Source organism: Crinia signifera, chromosome 2, assembly GCF_055691185.1.
Source record: "Crinia signifera chromosome 2, ASM5569118v1, whole genome shotgun sequence".
Classification (NCBI taxonomy): domain Eukaryota; kingdom Metazoa; phylum Chordata; class Amphibia; order Anura; family Myobatrachidae; genus Crinia; species Crinia signifera.
The window spans coordinates 73910553-73916552 of record NC_139218.1 but is presented as its reverse complement, the minus strand read 5'-3'; positions in this window follow the sequence as shown (position 1 = coordinate 73916552).

Sequence of the window (6000 nt, the reverse complement as noted above, 5' to 3'; positions counted from 1 at the left end):
TATTAAGTATCACCCTAATGTATCACAGGGGACCGCAGCAGGAATCTCTGGAGGATGCGAAGCTGCCCAATGTATAAACATTGGGCAGCCCGTCTTCGCACCCCTGTGTTATCACCATTCTGATATGGCGATAACCCCTTGTAGCCTATGGGCTTCACACCGCACTGCCCCGGCGGCAGTGCAGTCAGCATTTGTAAGCGCATAACCACGCACGCGCACACCCCCGGCTTCCGGCATCGCAGGGACAGGCTCTTTTCGGAGCCCTGTCCCTGCGCCTAGCAGATCATAAATTGGGGTGATATGATCGCATTTTACAATGCGATCAATGATAAATGGGCCTCATAGGGCAGGATGTTGTAACATCCGCTGCCCATTATCGCCGGGCATCACATTATTAATAACGGCATATGTTCTAACTCTGCAGCGTTGCCACTGCGGAGGGGCCATACAGCATACAGAAATGCGGTAAAAAACCTGCATTTCTGCTTTAGAGACTCTCCCCCATAATCCTTTATTTAGCTAATGTCACTGACAGAGAAAATTCTGGGAAATACAAATACTGTACAAGGCTAGTATGTTGAGAGGTGTGGTAGAAAATGAATGTTTAATCATTAAAAAGTAAACAGTTTTCATTTATTTTTTCAATGGAAACAGTAGTTCCCATCACCCTTTTTTAAAAGGACACATCATTGTGCTTGGTTTTAGTCTGTTTTTACATGCTAAACTGTATTGTAGAGCAGGATATCATCATTATCAGCTATTTGCACCTATAATACATACCCTCCAACATCTGGAGGACCAAAACCGGTACACAGTAAAAGGGGGCATGACCATAAGTAAAGGGGCGTGGTCACCCACTTTCCGGGCATTTCAAATAAACAGTGAGCGCTTATAATATAAATATTTAAATATTACATCTCCACACTTCTCTTGCCTCTTATCCATCGTGACGCACCTGCTGCAGGCTGCAGCTCATGTCACATGGTGGCTTGGTGGGCTGCTGGCATATTAAAATAATTATATTTAATATACTTATTTAATATACCAGCAGCCACCAAGTGACATGAGCTGCAGCCGGTGCGTCACGATGGATAAAAGTCAAGAAAAGTGTGGAGATGTCATTTTGAAAGTACTAGTACAGCCAGTCCTGAGTTGCTGCCGTGCACTTACAGTGTGCTGTGTCAGGCTCCTCCGATGTGACTATCCCAGCCCAGTCAGTGTCACACGCACCGGGGCTCCGAGTCCCAGATGGCCACCGCTAAAAGTGAACACTGGCAGATTGGTGCCAAGAGGGAGACTGAGGCAGGACGAGTCCTACTCCTCCCGTGATTGGTGCTCGGTGCCGGCGCGTGACGTAATGACGCACGGCACCGGCCGCTGCAAACTAAGCACTCTTGGGAACGCCGGGGGGGAGGGGAGCCGGCGGTGCAGCACAGGGGCCCGGGAGCCAGGAGGAGGATGCGGTGCACATAATTGAGGCTGACGCCGGCTGAAATAAAAAAATCGGTACATTCGGTACAATTAGAATTTGCCGGTACAGTCTGTTAAAAACCGGTACTGTACCGGCAAATTCGGTACAGTTGGAGGGTATGATAATACTGTACAATATGTTTACTGTTCTGGGCTTATGTTACTAAGCCATCCACCAATTTCTCCTATGGAGACACAAGTGAAAGTAAGTACCAGTATCCAACAAAATTGCACATGTGCTTGTCCACTCGATAGTTCTGTGCAAATGTTGCAACTGGTCAGGCATTCGAATTCGCCCATCCAGATGTGTCAGTTCCTGCATCCAATGAACATGCGACCAGCACATCACTCATACACACAGTGTCGTAACTAGACGTTTTGGTGCCCTGTGCCTGAAAGGCAAGTAATGCTCCCCCGTTACTGGAAATAGAGACAGTGCATGCTGCAAGCACTCGCTAAAAATTGAGGGGTATGGCTTCATGGGGAATGGGCATGGTCACATAATAGTACCAATTCACATTACACCACACAGTACTGTCCATTATTCACACAGTGCCAATTGTACACATTGCTCCAGATAGAGAACTTATACAAATTGTATTAATTGTACAAATTGCTGTTACACTCAGGGCCGTAACTAGAGGTAACCTAGCCTACACAGTGGAGAGGCACCAGGCAGGAGAGGTGTGATACCCACTCTGAATCCTGCACCTGGAGTAGAAAAGGCGCTGGCGGGGTGCAGATTTCCCAAATCCCATTAAAATCAATGGGTGGCCGCTGATTAGCTGAGAGAGCCACCTGTCATGGCTCGCAGCCAATCAGCGGATTGATTTCAATGGGACTTTTGAAATATCCAGCCCACCCGCTGCTGCCTGTTCTCTGCCGCTTCTCTGCTCCTCTGTGCCGGCCTCTTGCTTCGCAGTAGAAGGCAGCAGCAGGATAGCACATAAAGTATGCACCCCTCCTTGCGCTGAAGACTGCGCCGCCGACACCCTCGTGCTGCTGACTCCATAAACACTCCTGCACTGCCAACACAGCCAACCACACACTGAGGATACCACTTGCACTCCTGAACTGCCAACAGAGCTTCCACCCTGCAATGACAACACTGCCGGTCAGGGCCGGTGCCACCACTAGGCAGCTCTAGGCATTTGCCTAGGGCGCCGGCACCTGGAGGGCGGCAGTTCGCCCCTCACCCCCAGCACTGTGGTACCTGTGTAAAAAAAACTTCCGTCCCCGGCGTCCCTGCTGAGTGCTGGTGCGTGCAGGGGTGTCCGTGCCGCCGTGGGAGCCTGCGGCGCTGTTATTGTGTATAAGCTTGTCGCGCCCGGCGGGGTCCCTACAGTGAATAGAAAATAACTAGCGCTATGCGCGCGGCGGTGCGGGAAGCGCTAGTTATTTTCTATTCACTGTAGGGACCCCGCCGGGCGCGACAAGCTTATACACAATAACAGCACCGCAGGCTCCCCCGGCGGCACGGACACCCCTGCACGCACCAGCACTCAGCAGGGATGCCGGGGACGGAAGTTTTTTTACACAGGTACCAACCTTCCCCCCCCCCCCACCCCGACTCGCCTGGGGCGCTCCGGTGCTACTCACCTGCTGCCGGTACTACTTCACTGTCCACACCATTGTCGAACTGAGAACACTGCTGCCACCCTTGCAGTAATAGTGTGTTCATCTGGATGCTTGGAACTTTTTAATCCTCTGTCTACATGTTAAAATATAAATAAACAGGGAGCTCTACAATACACATTAACAATGTGGCGTGAGGAACAACTGCGGCTGTGGAGAGAGTTATCTCTCTCTAAGCATGGGAGGCCCCTTATAAATTTTGTCATGGGATTAACAAACTTCTGCCCTTCGGAACTGTGCCTGGAACATGTTAATAAATGTTTCTATTGTTGCCCTTATTATATTATGATAGGCATATTGCCACATTTAGATGCAGCCACCCAGTATTCAAATGTTAACAGCTGTAGAATGTCTCACCCATTACATTGTTATTAGCCTACTAATCTCTTGCTGTTTATACTGTACAGTGATTGCTTGTGGACCAACTGAGGATTGTAGTTATACAAAAAAGCCTGGTAATGGTTATGTTGAATGGTTGTGCAGTTCACGAGTTTCTTACATACTATATATCAGGGGTGGGGAACCTTTTTTGTGCCAAGGGCCATTTGTATGGGGAAAAAAGCCTTCGGGGGCCATATGTAAAAATGTATCTTACAAATTTTCCTGCTGCAGCTGTCCCACGCTCCGGCGGCTGCCGCTGAATAAGACTGACAGTCTCCGGCTGCTGTTGATAAAGAGGAATCTCGCGAGTACTACCAACCTCTCGCGAGAATTCCCCTGTACTTGACTCCCTGCAAAGCTGCCAGGCGGGTGGGAGGGCCACTCAGACCGGCTACAGGGGCCGTATGCGGCCCCTGGGCCTGAGCTTCCCCACCCCTGCTATATATTGTATTACAAGCCACGATATATGCATAGTACATAGTATGGAATGTTGCATGAATATTCTGTCAGTGGTTCTCAAATTGTGCGCCGTGGCATATTGGGGTGCCTTGGGTTGGTGGTCTTTCATGGGCCTTGGGTTGGTGGTCCAGGACCAATTCAATTTAATTATGGTCAATATAATAGGCGCACATGGGTTTATATTATAACCTCTGCTCCATGTCCTTTTTAATATTACTCTTTTAGGTGATATTATTTTTTTTATAATTTTATCACTTCCCCCTTAGCTATTTTTCCTTATTTTTGTATTAAAAGGGGTATCCTATGAATAGGCACCCTCATATTGGAAATGTGGGAGATGAAAACTATTGTTCCACCCTATCACCATGTTCTATAACACATTTGTTTATTTGTTGCATTTAATAGTGTGTTTTAATATGAATATCTCGTCATTTATTATCCCCGAGTTTTTTAAATGTATATTACCTGTTTGTATTTCATTATTGCTCACATGCTGTAATACAGAGCTTGAAAAAAGAGGGACTTATGCTGGCCACACATCAGTCCAACTTCCAGGAGCACATCAGCCAGCAGCACTGCAGCCAGAGGCACCGCAACCAGCTGTGTGTGAAGTGAGTGGGGGTTTAGGGGTGGCCAGCCTTTACTGTTGGAGCTGTTCTCATTAATTTGACAGGCTTAAGCTCCGCCCCCAGATGAGTAGGGCAGTGGCGTAACTAGTAAATTGGCGGCCCCCTGACGATTTTGGCAGGGCTGCCCCTTCCCCTCGCCCGCCTTACCGCCCACCCAATTAAAGTTAAACACGACCCCCCTCCCCTCTTCTCCTCCTCACCCCTCCGCATGCCGCCGCAGATCGCCTCCTTGTGCGCCCAGCTGTCAGTCTCCTCCTGGCTCCATCTCCTCCTGCGGTCCCAGCTGTCAGCCTCCTCCTGGCTCTGTCTCCTCCTCCTGGCTCCGTCTCCTCCTGCAGTGTTAATGAAAACTGACCCTCACAAAATGGCCCGCAGACCGGTGCCCACACTTGCTCAGCGTCTAATACTGGGCTATTGTTACGCCACTGGAGTAGGGAGCTGCAGTGCTGCATGTTATGTGGTCAGCGTTAATGGTGGCTGACAATGGGGTCTCTGGGACATGTGTCCAAAGTCCTACTTCAGAAGGCCATCCATGTTGGAGGAAGGGACAGTCACAGGAGAAAGTTATTACAGTGTCCCAGCAGGGGGCGGGGCTACCCGGCCTTGCTTCCAGCAGTGCAGTAGAACATTGGGCATAGAGCATTGTCTGTAAATCGGCGGACTTGCAGACAACTTCATTGGATATGCACAATAAATGTATAATGAATAAATAATTTTCACAAAGATAAAATAATGTTTTTTTCCCCATAAAAACATTGTACCCAAAATTATAAATTTAAAAGAAAAAAATCAAATTATGTAAAAATTAGATAATTAAGTTTTTGTCTAATTTGAGAGTTAGGACTGGGAAGATGAGGAGTCAGGATTGGAGGGGGGTGGGTCAAAATTTAACAAACCCCCCCCCCCCTAAAAGAAAAGTCTAGATCCGCCCCTGTGTCCTCATAAGTGACAGGGGAAGTGAGTGCAGGTAATGGCTGTCCCGGTGAAGGTTACTCACTGTGGGGGTCTCACACCCCGGATGATTGAGCATCCAGCAGTGGAGGAGTTGGTCCCCGGGAATCTGAGAGAGGGTAGGCCGGTACAGCGTGGTGTGTGATGGTGTCTGGCGCCATCTTGGGTCCTGGGGTCTAGCTTGGAGACTGGTGCGAGCAGAAGCACTTTGAGTTGCGGGTGAGTGACGAACCGGCTGTGAGGTATACAATCCATCCCCGCCAGGCTCCTATTTGACTTATACCTACCTCTACAAGATTCCCTGCGGTGGGTGCCATACATGGGTACCATTGCAGGTTGAGAAATTGAGCAATAATACCATTTATAAATATATTATTAACGGCAAAGTACTGCATCTTTACATATAATCCCTGGATTATTTAAGTGGGCTGGATCAAGGACTATGGGACTTATTCTGATTTGGTCGGTTTTTCCC